Source organism: Eumetopias jubatus, unplaced genomic scaffold, assembly GCF_037043125.1.
Source record: "Eumetopias jubatus isolate StellerSeaLion01/CBP00866 unplaced genomic scaffold, mEumJub1_p1.0 scaffold_17, whole genome shotgun sequence".
NCBI classification, from domain to species: Eukaryota; Metazoa; Chordata; class Mammalia; order Carnivora; family Otariidae; genus Eumetopias; species Eumetopias jubatus.
In genome coordinates, this window is record NW_028274823.1 from 5751701 (window position 1) to 5776596 (window position 24896).

A 24896-nucleotide genomic window follows, 5' to 3' on the forward strand; every position below is an offset into this window, starting at 1 on the left:
TCTTTCTTTCTGGACCAAGTATGCACTTCCACGTGAAGTTTGATAGAAAAGCTCACAGAAGGTACTTCCAAACTTGGGAACTTAAGAGTCCACATAATGAATGATACCTTCACACCCAGGTTCCAAAAAGTGACTCACCAGTGACTCCAAAGGGGAGCTTTTGTTCTTAGTTTCCCCTGATGCGACCCAAGGACCTGGCAGATGACACACCTTCAAGAAGATCTTTCATTTGTGAACAGCACAACCGTCCCTTCCCTGACTCCCAGGTACCAAGGATCCTGTGATGCCAACCCCTGGGAGTAAATCCTCCTGTGACAGCTGAGATACACTGACTGAGGAGCTACGTCTCCATGAGCTTCCAAGTCAGACATAAAGGTGCAATGAGACAATTCAACGCAGAAACACAGCCAAATATGCAGAGCCGCATTGGAACAGACAGAGCAGTTCCTTTAGGCCGGAGGTATAGGGCAGTAAGAGGGAAGTCTGGCTCTCACTGCCCATGCTATTTAGATGTTTTTTGGGATTGGTTTGTTTGTTTGCATCTACAAAAACAACCACAAAAAGTTGGCTTGGACTATTTTGAAAATGTCCCTAAGTTATCTCGTGTGTAGGTAGGGTTTTTCTGCCTTTTCTTCTTTAGCTCTGCATAATTTATCCCGAAATCAACCTTGTGGAAGCATATTTTAAGCCTCTGAATGAGCTGTAGTTACAAAAAGTGCCCATCAGTCAAAGAGCATTACCGAAGCCATCCTGTCTATTTCAGGGTCTAAAAAAACAAGGCAGAGCCATTTGTCCACAATCCATCACTGTTCATCCCTGTGAGCAGGAACTCAAGATAAACAGGGCACAGACATGAACGGAGGCTTTTGTTCACACTGTCTTCATCATGGTCCTGGGCTTCCAGGGGGGCTGGCAGCAAGAAATGGCAGGACAGTGCTCGGGTTCAGGCCACTGATATGTCCGCCTCACACAGAATGGTGCACACATACACTTATAAATATAATACCACAAATATAACTCTGGATTGGAAAAAGAGAATGAAGGAGCAGCCTAAGGGAGGACCACAGGGCAGAGCGCAGGTACCACACTTAGGGCACAGATTAGATCTGGGGGGGCCAAGAAGCACTGGGGACTCCTTGCCTATGTATGCATTTGCCGTAAGAAGACACTGACGCCCCCCTCCCCATTCCACTGTAGGGTCTGTAACCTCGAGGAACCCTGGCTCAGGGGTGCCAGGGCATGGTCAGATGGCTGGTCTTAACAGCACTGTTCCAATGACACACACTGACACCACCCACATGTCCGTGCAGGAAGAAGGGATAACCCAGCCGTGACATCATCCTCCACCTGCAGCTGTATTTTGTAAAGAAAAGGAAGGAGCCACAGCGGCACCCGTCAACGTGGAGAGATTACAAAACCATTAACGTCAATACACATGAAAATGTGTATGATATGATTCCATTTCGATGAAAGCCTAAAGCAGGCCAAAGAGAAGAAAATACTGTTAAGGAATATGTAAATATGTGATGAAACTATGCAGAAAAACAAGGAGACAAGTAACCCAAAGGTCTGACTAAAGACTACATCGGGAAAAAGGAAGACACATATCGTTGAGGGACGACAGAACATCTGAGGACCTTGAACTGGAGGCGGCACACGGCCCATCTTATTGTTTTTTAAATTGTACACACCGTATGGAAGTGTTGAATCGCTACGTAGTACACCGAAATGAAGAGAACACTGTATGTTAACTAACTGGAATTAAAAACTTAAATAAACAAACTGTACATACTTGTATTTATTTTCTTGTGTGAACAACAAATATTGATTTAAAAGGAAGGGAGGATGCTGATGAGCATTGACGATGGGGTGTAAAAAAGCAGAACACTCTGCAGTAGGAAGGCTCTAGGCTCTACACGCAGTATGCAAACAATGGAGCATCATTTCCCAAAGCGAATTCCCTGGAACACGGCCCTGGCATGCTTCACCAAAATACATAAATAAAGAGTTCCCGGGGAAGGAAAGTCAGGAAAACGTTGTAATGCTGAGCTCTATCTCAGCCATTACAAATTCACAGTGTACATTAACATATTAAAGTTTCTGCAAACATTGCTGTCGGGAAACATTTTCATTTGGTTCAGCTTGGTATTACACAATCTTATGTGACCAATCCATTAAGTAGAACTGATCACAATCGCCCAGGAAATGCTTGACAACACCCCCAAATAGGACTCCAAATCATATATATCCTACCCTAGCCCAGAAGTGGACAAGAATACCTCATGAAGTATAAATCAGATCGTTCATAGGAATGTTATAGATGTCACCTTTTGAAGCATTAGAAAACATCCTTGATTTCTTTGAATAAAAAGAAAATTTTCTGTCATGTTCTTTATCTAGGATCCTACCTACTGCTTAGGATGCTACCCCAAAACGCTCATCTTGTAAGAAGTATGTTAAAATCAGTAATTCCACCAGGAAGAACAAATATGAATGTATCTGCAGCAAAGATAATTAGTACTAATACATTTGTTCTGAAAAATTAGGGGAGAAAGGATAGCCTTCAGTTCAATACAGATGAAAAACGTTTAAAGAATATTCTGGTGGAATAAAACAGAACACTTAGACCCCTATCTACGGACTGCAGGAATGTGCGTGCTTATTGTCAAATGAAAAAAAGCAACCTGACAAATCTTAACACACTCTTACAATTAGATCCAGCAATTGTGGTCCTTGGTATTTACCCAAAGTGGATGAAAACTTATATCCAAACAAAAGCCTGTACATAGATGTTTAGAGGAGTTTTACTCATTGTGGCCAAACAAAAGCCTGTACATAGATGTTTAGAGGAGTTTTACTCATTGTAGAAGTAACCAAGATGTCCTTCAGTCGAAGGATGTCTAAGCTACGTTACACCCGGGCAATGGAATACTATTCAGCACTAAACAGAAATGAGCTATCAAGCCATGAAAAGAGAAGTGGGAACCCTAAACGCATATTACTAAGTGAAAGAAGCCAATCTGAAAAGGCCACGTACTCTATGATTCCAAGTATATGATATTTCGGAAAAGGAAAACTCTGGAGACAGTAAAAAGCTCAGTAGTCGCCAGGGATTGGAATCTTGGGGACAGATGAGCAGGAGAGGACACACAGTATTTTTAGGGCAATGATACTATTCTGTATGATACTATAGTGGTGGATGTGTGTCATTATATATTTTTTCAAACCCACAGAATATCCAACACCAAGAGCAAACCCTAAACTTTGGTAAACTTCGGTAGACTTTGGGTAAAGATGCCAAGTCAGTGTGGGTTCAACAACTGTAACAAACGTACCTCTCTGGTGGGGAAATGTTGCCAGTCAGGGAGGCTGGGCATATGTTGGGACAGGGTATACATAGAAATCTCCATGCTTCCCCTCCAATTTTGCTGTGAGTCTAAAATTGCTCAAAAAAGAATCTCAAAAAGTGCAAAGTAATGTGAATAGGTTGATTCTACTTTGTAAAAACAAAACTAAACAAAGAAAACACCTCCCTCCCACTCTCAATGATAACCTGAGCTCAAATATGTAAATAAAAATATTGCCTAAGTACTCACGAACAAGAAGACAGGTGTGTGAAGATAAAAAGCCAGGCTGTCCGCATTGCTAACTACCTGAGTGGGCGGGAAGGGAGACTGGGCAGAGAAGTGAGGAAATTTGATTTCATGCACCCTTTCATTGTGTGATTATCACATATTACAAAAAGCACATGCTATAGCTAAAAGTAAATATATATATATATATACATATATATAAAGTGAAGACACTTCTCCAAAGTTAAATTTAAGAAGCAGACATCATCTGTTTTGTTTCTTAAATTCCACGTATGAGTGAAATCATATGGTATTTGTCTTTCTCTAACTGACTTATTTCACATAGCATAATACATAAGAGACTCTTAACTATCCGAACAAACTGAGGGTTGCTGGAAGGGAGGTGGGTTGAGGGATGGGGTAACGGGGCGACGGCATTAAGGAGGGCCCTTGATATAAGGAGAACTGGGTGTTAAATGCAACTGAGGAATCACTAAGTTCTACCCCTGAACTCATACTACACCATATGCGAACTAACTTGAATTTAAATAAAATCTTGAAAAGAAAAAAGAAAAAAAAATAGAAGAAGAAGAAGAACATCATCATGGAACTGAGATGGCAGGAACTCAGCCTGGAAGTAAACGTGACCTTCTCCATCCTTTTGGGGGCAGCATGGGGGGGCGGGGAATGAAGAAGCATTGACAGACAACTGATGAGGTCATTCAGAGTCCTTCTGCCATTTCGGTCAGGCACATTATAGACTCGGTAAACTCATCCTTCCACGAGAGTAAGACGTCTGCACAAATACTCAAACCATTCATACAGGAAGGACATGAGAGGCTCTGGGTGACTGGGCTTCAGGGAAGCCCCACAGGGAAAGGCTTAACTCCGCCAGATGATCCAAAAGCACAAAGGGGTGAAGAGAATATGAAGTGAGGGTTCTTGGAAGCAAGGGGCCGGGTCCTCCCCAGTCAGCACGGGCCTGAATTGAAAGTTTCTTAGAGTAAAGTCTTTTTACCTTTTAACAGAAACTCATTTCCAAATTCCATCTGGATTCTATCACATGCTTCTGTATCCCCTCAAGCATACAAACATAGAAAATAACTAATAAAAATAAAGTCTCATTTTTCTTGAAATGCAACCAGGGTCATCACAGAGTGGCCTTGTGTACGTCTGCTTGTAAAGACATTTTTTACGTGAGTATAAAGACCAAACTGAGAGTTGAAATAATTTCATGCTTGATCCAAGCAGACACACAGGTAGAGGTGGCAGACAGAAAACTGAGGAAACAGTGGAGGGATTACATGATGCTTCTTCCTTCAGGACATTAACCTCCAAGTCATTGAAAAACTGCCCATAATCAAAATCATACACCCACTTGTGATGGGTATTTCTTAAAAGCTAAATGAGATAAAACTGATTTTCAAACAGGGCCAAGACAAAAACTAGTTTTGAATAATTTTGTAATAAATGCTGCTTTTCCAAAGCATCGACTTCTTCAAGGAGGAAAACACATTGTATTCTCAAAAGTCAATGTACTTTTGTTTGCAGGTTTCAATCTTTTTAAATGGCAGTGTTTTCAAACCCAGAAACGACCACGCTCAGCAGTGCTCTGGCACATGCCAGGCAGTTCGCAATGACCAGAAATGAGTTGCAAGGTTCGAGGCTACGTGGAAAAGGTGAAGGACCCGAGTCAGGAAAAGGGTGAGTGCTCCCGGCCACAGTGTGCATCTCAGGGCACGTCCCTGGGAGGACTCAGGGCCCCACCCAGGGGTGGCTGGTATGAAGAGAACCCCCCCCGAAACCCCTAGCAACACCACCTTCACGCGTCACCAACTAACTGCATTACTTTTGAATATGTTCTTACAGAAATTATGGTGTTGGAACTTTTCTTATTTGACCAATTATGTAATTTCCACTAGGAAACAATTTTTACTAGAAAAAAAAATCAATATATTAAAAATTCAATAATAAAAGCTGTTAAATGTCAGAAACAAATAAGACAATAATAAAACTGCCCTCTAAGGAGGACCAGATGCTGGTCAGAGTGTATCTCGAGACCCCAAATTCACAAAGAGGGGGAGGCAGTCACTCTGTATACCTCTGTAAAGACAGAAAAATGGGAGACACGGATGTTGGTTTTGCTAAGGCCCGTGAGTGAGGTTTCAGAACAGCCTGACAGGAGCGTTTCTCCTCTTAAAGCATCCGATACCATCTGCCTGTAACCCTAGACTATTAACCCACTGAGTAAATTAAGAGAAAAGCCCTGCCCAACGGAGGAGACACACAACCCCTTCTGTCCAGGCAAGGCGCCCTTGGCCTTCCCCAGCAGCCGTTCCTGCAGTGGGTGTGCAGGGCTCAGCAGCCCGGCTGGGGCTCTGAGGAGAGATACCGAGAGGGGCTGGCTGGCATGCATTAAGTCATGAAGCCCTTGTCACATTCCGAAATCAGCCACAAGAATCATCCGAGCTTTTAGTTCACTCTTTAAAAAAAAAAAAAAAAAAAAAAAAAAAAATTAGCAATGCCTAGGACAATGCAGCAGAGGGAGAGGATTTGCATTAGGCTTTCAACTTCATGTACCAAGGAATCCTTGGGGAAGAAAACAAAGAGAGAGACCAGCAGGGGTCATCCTGCTCCCAACCTCAACCAGCCTCAGCTCCTGCAGGGAGGGGCAGAGCAAAGAGCTCGCGGGGCCCCGCAGATTCCATGGCCTGTGCCATCAGCTTCCAGAGGTGCCCGGTGACAGCAGAAAGAGGGGCCAAGGCAGCATAAGAGGACAGAAAAAGCAGCAGCCTGACTTGGCTCCTGGTAGGTTTGCACGTCTGGACTCCTGAGCTCGAGCAGAGAGTTATTTCCCACTAATCACAGAAAGCCCCCTCCTGACTGTATTATCATCCAATTACACAGGGTCCTCCCTCCTCCAGAATAAATTCTCAGGCACAGCCCCTTTACAGTGGCACTAAGGCCTCCCGTCACCTCCTTGGTGCTCCACGGCGTCCATGGGAGCCGTTTGCTGAGCCGAGCCGGGGCCGTTCTTCCCGGGATGAGCGCTGCGGCCCCGTTATGGGCACTGACGGTACCCACAGCACGTTTTGATGGCAGAAGAATGGAGTCTTTACGGGAGTTTCTATAGGTAATGGGACAATAACCACCGAATTTAAGACTTCATAAAAAATTTCATTCTCACTGTGAGGGAACCAAGAAACTGATATAGAACTCTTCTTTTTTTTTTTTTCCTGATTGAAAACATAACAATAAGACTGGCACAGCAGGGTGATATGTCCAAGGGATGCCAGGGCGGGACTGAGGACTTCCACCAGCCATGCAGCAGCCAAGTCTTGCATTTCCTGAGCCAAGTCCCCTTGTCCTTGGAAAAGAGCAGAGCAGATGCGGAAACCCTGCAGCCTGACTATGGTGAACTACAATTAAAATGACATGTCCCAGGAAGTGGGCCCTGGGTGAAGTCAGGTGCTCAGGGGTTGTGCTATCTGGGAGCACACGGGAACCGAAGTGCACACCCACTTGCGAGTGTTGTTGCGACCCTGGGGTCTCAGCAAAGTTCTTTCAAGAAATTCTATGTCTAAGACTTAATTGCCTAATTGTGGGACATATTTATTTTTACAACTTATCTGATGGAGTACTTAGGGTAGGAATCACTCTTTCCATTTTCCAGATCCATCATTTAAAAATGCAAGGCAGCTCTGACCAAGGGAAGAAAGAAGGACGGAGTTGGTGAGCGCTGTGAAGCCCTCCCTATCCACTGGGTGCTGCAGGATGCACGGTATCATACTGTCAGTTCTGACAAGGGGATGACACCTGCCCTCACCCTCGCGTCCAGCAAATCATGAAGCCACCGGGGACACAAAGACAATGCAGAATCCACCCAACTCCCAGTTCTGCTCTCCTCCAGGCTTCAACCTGCCCTTGCTCCTTTCTCCAACCTACAGAAAATCTTAAGTGAGATCTTCCCATGCAAAATGACCTCTGAGTTTTTCTTTTATGAAATCCAAATCAAGCCCTAAAACACATGCATCCACATCCACACATACACCTGTTTGTTCTTAACTCCAAAGGCAACTTCACCCTTCTCCTACCTTCTGTGAGTTCAACATCCTGACTCATCGGTTCTCAAAGCCAATACTCGTTGTCGGCTCAAGCAAAGTACAAAACCAAAGAATTGCCTCTGGATATTCAAGGGAATTTCAGTGCTTCCAAGAGTTATGCAGTGAGAAGATAAATTTTAAAATACTTCCTTCAGTTAAACACACTTGAGAGAAATGAAGGTAGGACAGGCTTCTTGTTGCTGGGTAAACACGTGGCCATCGCCGAAGAGAGATTATACTAACAACCACGAGGCAAATTACAGCACCATGTACAAGGAACTAATTTTATTTTTATTTTTTTAAAAGATTTTATTATTCACTTGAGACACACAGATACAGAGAGAGCATGAGCAGGGGGAGAAGCAGAGGGAGAGGGACAAGCAGAGGGAGAGGGAGAGGCAGGCTCCCCGCCGAGCCAGGAGCCCGATGCGGGGCTCGATCCCAAGACCCTGGGATCACGACCTGAGCCGAAGGCAGATGCTTAACCATCTGAGCCACCCAGGCGCCCCAAGGAACTAATTTTAATCAATAAAGGAGCTCCACAGTCCTCATGACAGGCAACACAAAAATGTTGCTATGTGAAAGTCAAAAGTTTTATCTTATGTCTTTAGAGAATTTGCAAAATACTAACCAATGATATAGTACTGACAAAAATTAAAGTGAGTGGCAACACACAACAAAGTTCATGGAATTAAATGATCACTAGGTCACATCTTTGGCATGTTGAAAAAAGTATAGGCCATGGAATCATTGCTCCCTAATGATATTCGAATTAAATATAACATTAATAATGATATTTGATTACTGATCCTTCCTTTGGTGAGAAATTCATATTAAGCTAATAAGCATTTTTCATGTGGGTACAAAGAACGATGACAGAAACTTAACTATTTATCTCAATTGCTTAGAAGCTATCAAAACAACAACAACAAAAAAACCATCAGTCACCATAAAAGCTCTAGTATGAAAAGCCTACAGCAAAGATACTCCATTTGGTTTCACGAAGCACTTAAATAAATCAGCCAGAGATGAAAATCCAATATTAACTGTCCGGTATTATCTCATCATGACTTATAAAGTGTTCTCTCAGGGGAAGTGTGGGAAGGACAAAGGCCCCTGACATACATGGCTTTCCCATTGAAGAGATGACTGCATTTTAGTTCCAATAACTAGAGTATTCTCATAACCAGCAGAGCAAAATTCTTCTAGCGCACGATGACAAAGATGTTGCCATTCCCCGTTTTAGTTTTCTTCTATTTTTCCAAAAATGTGAAATCTCAAATACACACAAACAGCTCCATCACTGTACTCTTCACCAGAAGTAATCCTTCATTGAATATACTGATCTAATTCTGCTCAAATCTCAAATGAGGCAGGTTTCCTAGAATCCAGCATAGATGAGAAGCAAAAGGGAAAAAAGTTTCCTGTGATGAATCAAATGCTTTATTAATTCATCCTTAAAACTAGGGATCTATGTATGGCATCAAAATTCTTACAAAAGGACTTACGCTATAAACCAGGGATCAGCAAACTACAGCATGGGGAAAATCTGGCCCACCTCCTGGTTTTACAAATAAAGTTTTATTGGCACTCAGCCGTATTCACTGTTTACCTATTTTCTACAGCTGCTTCCTGCTTCAACAGCAGAGATGAGTTTTCACGACAGGGAATAGTATGACCCACAAAATTGAAAATATTTATTATGTAACTCTCTAAAAAACAGTTTATAACCACTGCTATAAACTATTCCTCCCAACAATAATTAGGTAGTACAGTCAGTTGTCTATGAAGGCAATCCCAAAATGTGATACTCATCTACATCCTCAACATGTATAAGAATGAATGCTATTCTGTTTTCCTGGGAAAGAAGAGATGGTAATTCCAGGTCTCCCAAAAGTGGCACTGGTCCATTCAGGTACAAGTTAAAAACAAACAAGGCCAAAATATGTCTATATTTTGCCTCACTGGAAGTTGAATTGTTATCTGATACTTCCAGAGACTATTTCTAATCCTCCACAACTTCCAGTGGTTTCTAAAGAAGATTCCTGGCTCACTTCGTCACATTTGTTGACCTCCCTGTGCTTCTTTCATCATCTGACAAATGGTGCTGATAACAGTATTTAGATTTACAGAGATTTTAGGATGATTAAAGTGCTGATTCATGTAAAGCTCTAGACCCATGACCAGCATAGAAGAACGAACTGGCATAAACTGAGTTAGCTCAATGAAGACCAGAGAATAAGGGTAGTAGTGTTTTTGTATTTCCCCATGAAGGGCCAGAGTATAATAACAGTTATGGAGGAGAGATTATACCCAAAACCAGCCTGCACTTCATGGAGAATAGGACCTGAAATGCCAAGACTTGTCCTTTATTCAGAAGAAATTAGCATACATTTTAAAGAAACTATTTAATAAGCCACTAAGTCTGTAGGTGAACCTTGAACAATGTGGGGATGAAGGAAAGTGATGCCCATGCCCATGCAGAGGAAAGTCTGCATGTAACTTTTGACCTCCAGAAAACTCACCTACCAAGGACCTACTGTTGACTTACCAATAACAGAAACATCCAATTAACCCATATTTTATATGTTATATGTATTAGCTAATGTAGTCTTACAGTAAAGTAAGCTAGAGGAAAGAAAATGTTAAAAAAAATTGGAAGAGAAAATATATTTACAGCACTGTATTTATATAACAGAAATCCACATATAAGTGGACCCATGCAGTTCACACCCATGTTGTCTAAGGATCTACTACAGTTAGACTAGGGAGAGCAGAGTGCTGGCTATCGTAAAAACAGGAATAAACTGAGTCAAACTGGACCAGATCTTTAGAAGAACTAAGAAAAGCACATCAGTAAGTTCCAATTTACTGCAACTTTGACAAGAGGTATTGGCAAGGAATCTTCCACGATTCCTTCACACAACCTACACAACCAGCCCTCCAGTTTACATATCACACGAACATGTCATGTGTTAGTGCTTCCTAACATTGCTGCGGGGTTGAACACAAGAGAAAAATGTCTAAAGCACCAAGCACGGTGCCTGGACCCGTGGGAGACACGTTGGCTTCTTTATTGTTTGAGCTCTGGTTTCTCCTGAGGAAATGCCACCCAGAAGTTAGAGGGAAACTTGAGGGAACTTAGTGAATCCACATCCTGCTCTGCCCTAGTCACGCCCAAACCATCTTCCTCATGGAACACATGCAGGAACCCAGCACAAACAATTTCGTACACATGCATTCATACGTGCGTATATGCAAGAACATATGCAAGATCACATTTGACGAAAGACATGCAATGCTACACAGTCACGAAGTAAATAATTTTGGGCAAACCGAAACCCTGTAAGTGCATGGAAGGCGGTGGTTCTTTGAAAGGAGACTTATTGGAAAAGAGCATTTGTTAAAGGGAAACCTCACAGCGGACCTGTTGCCACGCCATACTTTCATTCGAGGGGTTTGTTTAAGGTGAGTTACACCCATGAATGAATAACTTCAAAAATACTGAATCTATTCTGTATGCAAAAGTAGAGATTATGCGTGCTTGTCAAGAAATAAAGAATAGGCAAGTCTACAGGAGGGCTTTGCATTTTACATGGTATAGAGATATTATTTCTGCTTTAGCAGAGCTTGTTTAAATTTCATGCCGCATATCAGCCACGTTTCAACACTTGTCATATGCCTCACACCTTAAGCTGATTTCACTTCAGCAATGTTTTAAAATTTCCTTCAAGTACTAACAAAGTATATACTTCCATCAAGAAAGCAAGAATTCAACAAAGAACTCTGTATGTGCCTAAGGTACAAAAGGAAACCATTTCTTTGGAAAGCCACATGCTCTAGGGTGTGGGCATCAGCCTCAGTCCGCTTACAGAACCAGGAGGGGGGTGCCCTATTTTCTTATGAAAGGCTGTCCAAAATTTCAAAAGGAATTCCTCCCCTTTGCCCACAACAGTGGAGCATGAACATGGAATTCCCGGGGCTGAGCCCCAGAGTCCGCACCAGACAGCCAGAACCTTAATTCCTCGTCCTTGCTGGAGTCGGAAGCAGAGAAAGCTCCAGAAATGAAAATGTTCATTAACACCCAGGGACCAAAAAGGAAAGAGCCAGTAACTTATGAACCCACAGGTGAAGCTGTTGGCTCTTTACTATTTTCATGGTGTGAATGAATCATAAGTCTTATTTTAAGGGACTCGGAAGTATCATCAGCAATTTCATGTGACAGTATTTACTCTGCTGGGAAGGGGGGGAAAAGGTACCGTTAAAATGAATTTCTTCATTTTCAGACTTGGATTCAGTGAATAAAATAAATCATCAATAAATTTCATCTTCTACTAGAACTTGAGGGCACAAGGCTCACAGCCCAAGATATCCTAATAAAAGAGTAATTTTACATTTGCTCATGCTGATCAAATGGAGCAAAGCGATCCACATTTGAATGGGGAGAGAGATCTCACTCACAAGATGGGCCGAGGGGGTACAAATCACGGGGAATGACGGCGTGTTGAACTGCGGCCAAAAGCGGCCTCTTCGGTCCTCGCCTGTTACAGCTTCTGGAACCCTCACTTATGGCTTAACTGCCTAACCCCAGGTGAACCTTTGCAATATTCACCAAATTCTATTTGGGGCTCAGGTTGAGAAGATATACATAAAGTGAATTAAGATAACTTTTAAATTTCATACTGATTTTTCTGCTAATGCTATTTCATCTCACCGGTGACAATCTCCAAATTCACATCTCAAATTTATTTTTTAAAGAAACAAACTAATTTTCAAGTGTCTTCTTTTAATCCACCAAAACAGCCAACCAATGAGCACAAGTGGGGAAAAGCTTTGCATGATTTGCCTCCCTTACTTGAAAGCAATGCATGCTCTGGGATATCGAGATGCTTCCGTCTTCGGACTTCAGGAGGCCTGGGGACCACTCGGGGTTCTCCTTCCAGGGAAGGGAGAGGACCTGCCATAGAGCCATGATTGCTGGGATACCGGGATCGGAGAAAACTGTGACATCTGCACATCTAACCACGTGAACACTGACTGATGAGCACTGGATTTGTGTTTAATTAAGAAAGACTACTGAGCAACATTTACAATCAAAATGTCTCGCTTTTCTTGAAAACCCAGAGACCATTAAAATTGTGCAAGAAATGGGTTAAAATATGTTTTTGATGCTTGCTTTACCATCAGTTAAAGGTACACTAGTATTCATGAATGGTAACCCAGAAGTGAGTGTGTAAGGCAGTGAACGCATTTAGAGCTCAACAAAGCTCCAGAATGTGCCAAACCACAAATCAGGCAAATAGGAAACGGGAGACCTGCAACCCTACAGTGCAGTGGAATTAAAGTAATGACCTATTTAATTCTCCAAGGATTCAATGATATGGAAAAAAAAAAAAGAATTGTTTATAAAAAAAATATGGAACTGAAAATCCGTGTGTGACCTCAGAGGTCATCAAACGTAACTAGAGATTTTTAGACAATTCTGTACTCTTCCCATTTGGAACCTGGCATTTAAAAGCAAAATGCCTGTTTTCCAATACACAGTAGCTTCCTACCGTGTCGTCCACGATCCACAATCCTGAGCAATACATCTGAAATCAGGTGACAAGACCATCAGTGGGTTGTTTAGGACAAATCCAAGATCACAGTAAGACCACGTCACCACCACGGGCACCCAAAGAATCTGGAATGGTCTTTTGTGGTATATATGGAATAGACATATAGACTGATGGACAACTGTTGTCATTCAATGAAGAAAAAGCATCCTGATAACAAGATTCTATTGGACAATGGTAAGGTGCTATCCAAATGTGCCAAGATTATGGTACACAGCTGTTCCAGGGACAGTTCTGACTTCAAAGTGTAACTGATACAGCGATAAGATGAAGTAGAGCTAGTAAAGGTAAAAACATACCGGCTCAAAGACACTCCGGAGTCAGCCTGGACGTGTTATCTGCTTGATGAGACAGTGGTCTTAGCGGTTAAACATTCCGAGTCAGAATCTGTCCCATGAGAGAGTGGCTAATACCCCAAGAGCCTGGACACAGGTGCCCGGTGTTGCTCAGGGCCAGGTGAGTACCAAGAGAGCATGCCACTGGTGAACGACCTCCTCAGTTAGGGCCATAACACCTGAGGGGCACACAGTCATTTAGAGTAACACCGAATTATAATGTGTGCTCTTGAACGCTGCTCAAGTTCATATCGAAATAATGAACCTGAGCGGGCAGTTGCATTGTGGCCTCCGGCAGAACTGGATTTGAATCTAGGCTTCCTCACTTCTGAGCTGTGTGACCTTGGAGAAATTACTTAATGTCTCTGTTCTTTATCTGTGAAAAGAATTTAACAGTATCCAGTTCAGGGCTGTCCTGTGAGGAGAAAAAGAGACACTGCGCTGCGTACCTGACACTGCGTTCTGTAGGTGGACAACCGAAGTGGCCCGCCACTGTCAGACAGGTTCCGTGGAAGGAAAGGAGTAGAACGGGAGGGCTCCTCTTTCTTCTCCCTCCTCCTCCCCCATCCAGCCTTCAGGTCTATGAAAGCTCAGGGGCGAATGGAGGGCAGACAGAAATACCCACAGCAGACAGCCCACAGCAAGCACTGTGCGAAACCTCAGGCCTCCCCGCGAAGCCCGCCTAAACCGGCAGAGGCCTTGCAAGCGCAGAGGCAGACGTGTGAAGGGCCGTCCACGATCTTGACACGAGCAGAGTACATTAGCAGAGCAGACACTAAAATCGGAAAGCAATTTTTATCCCTTCTTGACCTAATTCTGGCCCAAGGTATCGTTCTCCGGCCTGGCGCATGACCTGCTGTATGAGGAGCTGCCTTCCGCAGGCTCACAGAGACTTCTGGTGTTACCAGAAGGGATTCGGAAAAAGCCCCTTAAGCCTTCTCCTCCTGCAGAGGGGGTCTGCCCCCCAAAAGGTCAGACTTGGACAATGAAAAAGCCCCCACTGACAAAACAAAGGTCAGGAAAACACAGTCTCTGTGCTTTCCTCGCAGCATGTCCACCTGAAGGCAAGGAGGGGTAGTTACTGACTTAGTGGGGGGCCAAAGCCTTTGGAAGCCTTTGGGTTTGATCAGAGCCCTCCTCAAAAGGGGCTTAAGTGTAGAGGGGGGCAAGCCAGAAGCACATGGCCCCTCTTCACTTTCTCTAAATACTGCTGTCCCTGTTGCATGATTTGTTAAAGGAAACCTAGAGTTTCTCTTGAAAAACAAAACCATTCCATTTCCCATAAATACATTAGATTCACAATGATACATGATAGAAAACAGGGGATTTCAACTAATCTGTGCAATGTTCAGTTTTTCCAAACCAAATTGTATTCCAGGCCAATAAACCATCTCTAGTTGCTCATCATGGAAGGAAAAGAAATTCAGGGTGGGGAGAGTCCCTGGAACATGGGCCAGCACTTTAGAAACACAGCTCTGCTTCCCAACAGGAGGAAACACAGCTTTGTTGCCAGGACAATGAAGAGCCACAGGCATGGGGCTTCACACAGAGGGAAGAAAGTCAGTCCAGAAAGTGAGCGTAAATGTTTGAGCAGAAGAGGACAAAGGAAATGATTCAGAAGGGCTTCTCTCAAGTCTTCCAGGCAAAAGATGAGGACTGCCTGGAGCCCCTTTGAGCGGGATGGCTTGTTCTTGAAAGAGAAAGGAGAAGCCTCCAAGTGTTACTGATCTCTCCCTTCCAGGTTCAGGCCAACCTGAGTTCCCTCTCCTTTGTAGGGGTGGAAAGCAGCTGATCTATGACCACAGCTTCTGAGCTAGAGGATGGAACCTACCATCACAGACACTGGCTCACCTGACAGTCACTCAGAACAGTAAAGGACAAGGTTGGAGCCTCCTTTCCAGAGTGAACTCCATCACGGTTGTGTGCAAGAGTCGGGCAGGTGCTCGGCAGCAGCCTCCCAAAAGAAGGAAGTTCCAGTACATAGCTAGACAAGAAGTCTCATCAATAGCAGCAGGGCATGTGCAAACAACCTCTCTTCTCTTACCTTGGGTTTTGGAGAGAAAGGGGCTTCAGCGATTCTATGAATTAGCAACAAAGCAAGCCAACTTCACTGACGGATAGGCCGGTTCCTTTAAAGGGATAGATTACTGGGGAGCACGTGTGTCGATGCTGCAAAGACAGTGGATCTGCCCAGACAGAAAGGAGGCATACTAAAAAGACGAGAACATCTCAATGAATTGTCCCATATGAATAAGGTGTGCAACCACCTAGTTCAATATACAGACAATCCAGCACCACATGAGATAGTGTGGCCCGGGCGAAGGTAACCACCATTCTGACATTTTACTTTTTTGCATTCTTGCACTTCATTGAAATGGAATCCTAGGACGCATACTCTCGTGTCTGGTTGCTTCTGCATAACGTTTGTGAATGTCACTCGTGTTGCTGAGCGCATCAGCCACTGGCCATTTTCCTTGCTGTTTGGGACTCCACTAAAGGAGTAAACCCAGAAATCTGTATCCCTTGTACGGTTGATACCTATTGGAGTTATTTCCAGTTTGGAACTCAGGTGGGCAAGACTGTTATGAACATCCTTGTCCATCTCTGGTTTGTACATTCTTGTCTTTTTTAAGGTGGAAACTGAGACCTCATAACTTAACTCAATCGTGGGGGTGGCATCCAGCAAATGTCTGCAAGGCACCTGCACACAGCCAAGAAGGAGGCAACAGAAGAGAGCCTCGGCTATTTTCCTAGTCATCTCTCTCATGCTTTCTTGTCTCTTTAACTTTTAGGGCCTTCTGCTTTCAGGAAATCCCACTTTAAAAGTAGCAACTTCTCCCATTCCAAGCAGTCCATCTTTTCCAGCAAAAATCTGAAGCAAAACTCAAGAAACCAATTTTTACCTAATTGACTCCTATAATGAATCTACTCTCTACCAACTTTAACTCTTTTTCTGTGGAAACTGAACATAACAATTCATCCTAGACCCTAAAAACATGCACATGTCTCGTCTGTAAAAAATAATAATAATGCAGCGGGGAGTCTACGGGCAGGAAGATGGCATTCCTGAATCCCCCATTCTCTCTAGCCAGCCCCTCGCAGTGTTTGCTTTCAAGATGAGAACAGGACGGACGTGACAGCTCATCAGCCTCACCCATGTGGAATATCCCTCCACAGGCAAAGTTATGGTGAAACAAGTTTTCACCAGTATTTACCCTTATGATGTGAAGATTTGCAAGGTAACACGGTAGACAAAAGATTTCTTATTTCAAAAAAGGATACCAATAACCTGAATAACTGAAAAACAACTATGAGTCCAGGAGACAACTGAACACCTAAAGATAGTCTTCATGACGCTAAGAAGTTCATTAAACTCTCCTCTTCCTGTGAGTGGGTTTTCTAACCTGCCACTTAGTTTTTCTTCCTATAATCATACATCACGTGGATCTCAAATAACACTGTCGCTGGAGCCATTTTCCTGGCAGCTCACACTGCCCTCCGCGGCTCTGCTCTGTCCTGCTGTGCATGCATTTATGTTTATCTGCTTTTACTTGGGGCCCCTAAAAACGTAGCTGTCCATTACTACCAGCACAATTTCAGTATTTCCTGGCAGTTTTATTTACAGTGACATGTTTAAGGGATGGGAGGCAGATTTCGATTTTATGGATTAGCAGTAAAGCAAGATTTGCAGAAAGCTGGGAGAAACACTGGGGCCGCAGGAGCAACAGCACATCCCCAGGGGAGTGGTCTTGGAGCAACCCGTGGCGATGATCCCACCCACCAGGCATCAAATGTCCCCAAGTCCAACACATCCCCAACACGAGGTCCCTTCCAGGCAGAACAAGGGATTACAGGTCTTCAGACTGCTCACACATCTGCTGGCATATGTCTCCAGCCAGCTCTCACCAGCACTGTGGGCCAGCCAGAGAAGAAAACAGGCTCAAAATTAGACTCCGGAATCTGGAGTAAGAAAAGGACTGAGTAGACAGAGTTTGGAGGCCCAGGTTCAGGACTCCCTTCCCGGGCACATCTTGATGCCAGAGGACTGCAGCCTCGTGTCCCAAAGGAGACTGGGAGATCAGAGGGGAAAAGAGTAGGTTTTAGGATGCTTTTCTTCTGGAACGCCTGGACACGACGCCCCAAGTACCACATAAAGACAAATAAAGCATTGCATATATAGTTAATTTATAAAGAACAGATACTATATTGTGCACCATGCTGGACTCAGTTGAGCTCAGTGAACAAGGAACTAGCAATGGCTGGGTCCCGGGCACAGGGCTGTTGCTGCAGCAGGGACTCCAGGGGGTGCAGGCAGAGGTGTGTGCACCTGCCGTTCTGTCTGAAGACGTGGTGATGGTACTTTCCCTCCTGTCCTCCCATTTCATCCCCCAAAGCATGCCACTGCCCTTGGATCCACCATTCCTCTGTCCTTTCTTGGGAAATATTCAAACTAATGAGTGTAGCCACTTTCAAGTGTGTTCAAGAAGAATGAACTCCAAGCCTGAGAAAATTTAGGGAGCCAGGAAACCTGTGGCCAGCTGCCTGCTTAGTCCCAGGCCTAGACACCAGGGTCTGCCAGGAATCAGGGAGGCCAGTGGCCCAACTGCTTTGAGCTCAGAGGACCCACTACCCATTGGTGGATTGGGTGGATCTGTTGAGGGGGTGGGGAATAGCTCCTTGTGCATCTCAGATCTGTTCCTCCCCAAGTGAGCTCAACTCTGCCCTGCAACAAAAAGGGCACATACCCTGTGGCGTCTGTAGGTGGACGGTGTGTGTGACGGTGGCGGAGGGGGGGGGTCTTGATTAGGAGCAGTGGTGACGCCTGCTCTAGAGTGTTCCTAATGTCAGCGGGCAACAGACCCAGGGGGCACGCCCACTTCTGTCCTCACCACTCACAGCCAGCCTGCCTGTCAGCCTGCACTTAGAGAGGCTGACCCTGGGCTGGACTCCGCGCAGAAACACGCCCCTGACCCTGGCCTCCACTAGGCAGCAATCCGCAGGTGAGGGGTCAGATGCCTAAGTCCGGGATTTCAAAGCCACGCCGTGCTGGGCCGACTGGCAAGCAGGCAGCCATCGTTCGGGGACCCCAGCGACCCCTCCCGAGAGAAAAACGCCGGGTCCTCCGCCCTCCAGCTGCTCCAGAGGCAGCTTGAGGGTAGACTCAACAAGTTCCCGGGCCGCGCAGCGCCGCCTGCAGCCCAGAAACCCCGAGGACGCGCCGCGGTGGAGCCCCGCGCGCAGGCGGCAGCCGCCAGCGGCTCCTTCCACCTCCTCCTCCAGCTCGGGCTCCGGCGTCGGCGGGCGGGGGCTCCCCCACTGCCTCCCGCTCCACTCCCTCCAGATCGCCCACCCCGCGCACGCGGCCCGCCCGGCCCCGCGCCGCCCCCGCCCCGCGGGGCCCGGGGCTCCGCCCGCCTCGCTGCCAGCCGGGCGCACAGGCGGCGGGCGCGCGGCTCCGGCGCCCTCTCCTCCGGCCGCCCGGCTCCGCGGAGTAGCGGGGACCCGGGGGCGGCTGCAAGGACTTCCCTCCCGCTCCCTCCCCCACTCCGCCCCCGCCTCCCGGCCCGGGCTCCGAGATTCGCCGAAGACAATTGCAGTAAATGAGGACATCGGAGGAGCACGGAGCCGGGTGGCTGTGGCTCGCTCCGCCGCGCCGCCAGCGAGCGAACGCGCGGGCGTCCCCGGAGCCGGCCGAACCGCTACCTCCCCGAGCGCGTCGCTGAGCCGGGCCGGACGCGAGCTGCGGCGCGGGGGCCGGCCGGGCCGGGCGGGCCGGGCCGGCGGAGGTGGAGGGGGCGGGCGGCGGGCGCGCAGCCGGCCAAGTCCCCGGAACCGAGCCTTCCTCCGCGCGAGCCCGGCGAGCCTCGCCGCGGATGCCCTGCCCGGAGTGCTCCGTGCCGCGCCAGGCTTGCCCGCGTCCGCGGCGAGACATGCCCGAGCCAGGCGCTGCACCGACCTCGACTTATCTGTAAGCAGCCGAAGGTAAGCGTAGCCCCGCGCGCCCTCCTCCCGCGCCCCGGCGCCCGCTGCACTTGGCAGCGGTCAGAGCACCGCTCGGACGGGCGCTGACCCCGGTCGGGCGCTCCCACTCGCCCCCAGACAGGCTTCGCCGGCGACTCGGCGGCTCCCGGGGCCAGGACGCGCCGGTGGAGCCAGGAGCGGACCGGGCGGCGGACGAGGTTATGCAACTGCATCTGGCGCGGCCGGGTCGCCGAGGGGCGTCTGGCAACTTTGGCGATGGCCTGGGAGGAGTGGGGCTGCATGTCTACGCTTCTGGTTCTAGACAAACGCCACAGCCTCGTGAGCGCCCTAGAGCCCTAGCCAGGCAGAACTGGGGGATCGCGGGCGGCCGAGTCTCCGGAACGTTTCGAGGTGTTTAAGTATTTTCCAAACTAGAGCGAACTGGCAAGTACGGCTGATTAACTTCGGGGGGATAAGTCCGAGCAGAGGGGCCCTGACGCCGGCCGCGAAGGAGAGGCGCGAGCAGGAGCAAAGGCAGATGCCCACGTGAAAAACCTATTTCCTCCCGTGGCACCAGGGCTCGCTCGGGGTTGGCACTTTCCCTGGGCTGCGGGCTGGGGTCGGCGCCCGCGGGGCTTCGGGGTGCGTGGCAACCCGTGTCAGCCCGGGACAGGCGTGGGAAACCAACCAACGCTGCAGAGGGAGCGAGTGAGCTTGCTGGAGGGCGAGGGCAGGAGGGAGGCGGGTGCCCCCGGGCCGGCCTGGGGCCGGGGCATTGCCTGGAGCCCAAAGTCAAGAGCGAGAGTCTGCGTCTTGCTGGTTCATGCTCAGGGTTCCCAGCATCGCTGGGACAAAGAACCTGTCCCTGTGACCTCAGCATTCTAGTACCCAGAAATATGCCACAGGGAGATGGAGCTAGCGATAAGGGGATGCCAGGCGTGGGGGAGGAGAGACGCCTCTGGAGTCAATAGGGGAGAATATCGGTGCTTTTGGCTCATCTACAGAGCAGGCTTCTGCCCTGACCCCTTTCCCTCTGCAGGTGTGTGCCTGGGGGCTGGAAGCTGGGCTGGGCCCCTGAGCCAGAGGCGGCAATGAAGCAGTTTAATTTGACCTTGTCTGCTTAGGCGCTTACGTTCTGCAGAAGCAGCCCGAGGTGAACTGGCCAGAGTGGGAAGGAACTTTGGGCTGGCCCTGCCTTAGCTAGGAAGTCACGCTATCATTTCCCAGGACTACAGCTCAGACTAGAAGAGGGTCGAGGTCAGTGCACTTGGAGGTCTTCCCTTGGACGGGGACTTGATAGGGGATACCTTCCCATTTGCCAGCGGGGGCCTGTCAAGGTTACATCGATGGGGACTTGACTGAAAAATACCACCCAAATCACCTGATCTGGGCCATTCCCAACCAGTCCGACACGTATGAAAATGCTCTAACATTATTAACCTCATGCTACAGATGGAGCAGAAAGTAACCACCATTTCACTCTGCGGAGGCGGAAAGCGCCGGTTTTTACTATTCACATTGTGCTATTTATTGCATTCATATCCTGTTGAATGTTACTTTCCAAAGAAAAGTTCATATTTATCTTTGCCATTTTTTTGCAAGAAGGATTAGCAAATGGGCACAAGCAGCTCAAAGGAAAAATGGAAGCCCTGCCATCTGCATGCCTCACCAGATATTAATAATTTACTACCCATGTTTACTAGTTACATTAGATGGCACTGCTACTCATGATGGTTTTATCAGAGGCGCATTTGGATAAAAAATGTCTAGCACAGCTATCACTAATTGCATGATTTTGCATAAATTATAGCTACAGAGAGTTTGTGCTTTTCTTCACTAAATTCATCATTTCCTTAAAGAGAGAGGGATTCTGTTTAATTTCTTTAGCTAAATGAAAGACCTCTACTTAAAGACAGGATGCCCTTGAAACTCAAGTATATGCCTTTGAACTTACTACAGTTGTCAAGACTTCATCTTTTATTATTGTGATTAAGACCTGGAGCTTTTACTTAAATCAGGCCCATTATCCTATTGAGAAGCAGGACTACTGGTTAAGAAATTGGCTAATAAGGCAAAAGCTGGAAAGCTCCATGTTTGCACAAAGAGCTATCAAAAAGCCCTATGAAAAGTTGGCTGCTCTCATCTGCCTGTTTACTTGGGGCTTCTCTGTTCTGCCACAGTTGTTTTCCCCTGGCAGCATAGAGAATGTTTGTCATGTTTCTCCCTCTATAGAGAAGAAAAAAATTAAGTAAGCACATAAGTGAAAGGCTTGGGCACGAAAGGCATCAGTTGACCAGGAACACTCCTACACACTGAAATAAGCAGTCAGAAAATAAAAATGATTCTCAGAGCTAACAGCTGATCACAGCCGAGGAGCTGGACAGATGCGTTCACTTAGCTAGGCATTTGTATTCTCCCAGCTGCTCTAACCCATGGCTGTCTCATTTAGAGCAACAACTACTGAACTCTCTTGTGTGAGGAGCAGATTAGTTACTAATGGGTACAGGCTGCTTCTCAGGGAATAACGATAAGGAAATCACAGCTACACCGCAAAGCGACCGTCTATGGACCAGCATCCAGGTAGGAAGGCAAAGGCAGGGTGGGTGGGAATGTTGGATTCTAAAGCTCTGGACCAGCCCACCAGACACCCGAGCAGGTGCGGGTCAAGGCTGCTCCTTAACCAGTCAGTGCTTAACCAAAAACAGCAGGCCTCTTTGAGGCAAACCACAGCCATCTGGGGAAAGTGAGGTTATTAGGGTTCCCAAGACAAAACTGGCAGCTTAAACAATTCCTTCATAAATGTGAAGAACCGTTCCCCACCGTAATTCCCCTGAGACCTTCGTTTCCAGCCCAGAATGAGCTGACATAATTTATGAGGCAGATCCTTTTCAGTCTCCTCACATATTTGATTTTAATATTTCATAACATTATGGAGTGACTTCAATATTTTAAAGGAAAATTTAATATGATTGATATTACATGACAACACTTTTATTACCATGAAATTCGCATACAAACATTTGGATAAGTCTTTCTCCAGTATGTGAGCTAACCTACAGCAAATATGTAGTAAAACATCATAATTTTTAATCCATTTATTTTAAAAGTTAATATATCTTATAGATTAAGGACAGACTAGAGGATTGGTATCGAGTTGTGGCGACCTCACCGGGATTCCTACAAACAAGTTGTTGAGAGGTCATCTCATGTTAAACAGTAAGCCATACAAAGTACAGGTTCGAACCTCTGGACCATGTATGATAATGTATCTGCTTCAGATCCAGAGGTACTGAGGTGTCTCCAAGCAACCAAGAATCCTACCTCTCCAAGTAAGAGAAACCGTAACTTCAGAGACATCTCTTGGTTCCAAATTCAATTCCTGATAGAAAATCAGTCAGAGGTTCCTCTACCATAAGTCATCAGTGTAGGTGTGAGTCATATGCACTTCAGACATCATTCATACCATAATGAATGAGTTGAGGGACTTGGAGGTATACAAAGATATTACCAAGAGAGGAACCTCTGCTCTAAATAAAAACAGAACACTCTAACCTGATAGCTCAGTGTCTTTCTGCTCAGTGCATAGTCCCAGCGCTAAATGGGACACAGAAAAAATTAACTTGAATACAGAAAAGCAGACATGAGGGACAAGAAGGAATCATGTTTCCAAAGTATAAACCTTTTTGCTGATACCATATTTCAAAGGGATTTGGAAAGATCTCCAAAGTCATTATTCGTGAATATTGCTCTTACACAGTATTGCTCGGATTATCCAAAGTACTGTACATCCACAGGACTCTCTTTACCATGTCCTCGTCCTGTTGGGGAAGCCTGAGCATGTAAGATCAGAGAGGGGATCACATGAGCACGTTGTGTGTCCCCCTGAGTTACACTATTACAGCCCTGACAGGGGCAAAGAAATTTTTTAAAAACCGTCACAGCACGGCAAAATGCTAATCAAAGTTTATGTTGCAGTTACTATGGAAAATTCCAATTCAGTCTTTAATAATCTAGCCTTGGGCATAAAATGAAATGCAGTAAACTACAGCATATGAGACACATGAGGAGGAGGCTATGGGCTGCCACAAACAGGCTCTTTCCTCAGAACTCCAGAGGAAACAGCAAGGGAGGGGAGGCTCACGGTCTGGGGCCTCCTCTCAGCTGCCCCGCTGCGGAACCACCATGGAGATACATCACATTCACATTCAGCCTTCATGGAACTGACCAGTCTCTGTTCATGCTTCTAGGTCATTCCGGTGGTGGTATGGTTCCCTCCACACTGGTTCTCATTTCTCTGTCTTTTGCCTATGTCCTTCGTGGTTAGACTAAATCCCTCAAATCATCTGTAATGTACTTTCATAGTAAGCGATGTTCATGTCCCGCAACTATGAAGTCCGGGTTCTGAACGTGGGCCAACACAGGGAAGGCAGACTGACATGAAGATGGTTTTGTCAACGAAGGACTGCTGGTTCATGGAAATAGCGTACTGAGAAGTGGCAGCAGTGGCCAAGGCAATGTGTGAGTGTCCGAAACCAAGTGACAGGTCCTCAGGAAGCTCCAGGCCAGGAAGACAGAAGGAGGTGGGAGGTCGAATCAGGAGAGGACAGACAGCACTCTTGGAGGTCCCCAAGAGAAAGTGACACCCTGCCCAGGGCTGAAGACTGAGCCTGGCCCCCTGAGCCCAGCACATACAAATCCTGGAGCTGACGCCCAGTCGCCGGGTGTTGGGTGCAAGAGACTGGTATGGGAAGAGTGAGAAGTGACACTGGGCAAAGGTGGAGGAGTGGGGATCGGAGGGTGAAGGGGCAGTGTGAAGTCAGTTTGAGGAAGAAGCAGCAGGGCAGGAGGGGGCTCCGTTCACTGCCCGTGGGTGACCATGGAGTACTTGGAACAGTAACGTACGTGTCCAGAAGACTGAGTCTTGCTAGCGAGAGAGAAACCAGAGATGAGGAACTGGAGACCAGCTGAGAGGATTTAAGAGGTGACAGTTGGTACCAAGGGTGATTGGTGGCACTAGGGACAGGGGGCAGCTGTGAGAGAAACATCCCACGTGGCAAATCTTTGTAACGTGGCAATAGGAAGAAGGGATTAAAGATGGTGCCACGATGGTGGGTGATCTAAATGGAAACAGAAGTCAAGGGAGCAGCTGGTTTTGGGGAAAAGATAGGATTACCATTAGAAAGTTGCGTTTGAGTTTCCAACCACAAATACTATTTTAAAAAATAGTAAAAAATAGTCTAATAGTAAAAAAATAAATTTTTCATCTTTTTCTTCTTAGAACATGAGAAATACTTTCAAAGAAGAGAATAA

The 24896-nt window shown here is 46.4% G+C and overlaps 2 protein-coding genes across 4 annotated transcripts in view; one reads left to right on the forward strand and one right to left on the reverse strand.

Moving 5' to 3' along the window:
• Window positions 1–24896, reverse strand: part of DOCK1 (dedicator of cytokinesis 1) — a 493587-nt gene that overhangs the window by 219854 nt on the left and 248837 nt on the right. The gene's annotated exons all lie outside the window — the stretch shown is intronic.
• The window catches only part of INSYN2A (inhibitory synaptic factor 2A), a 56799-nt gene continuing 50509 nt past the window's right edge, over window positions 18607–24896 (forward strand). The window contains exon 1 of the mRNA XM_028119988.2: window positions 18607–18625. The gene's annotated coding sequence lies outside the window, so the exon portion shown is untranslated. The remainder of the gene's footprint in view (window positions 18626–24896) is intronic.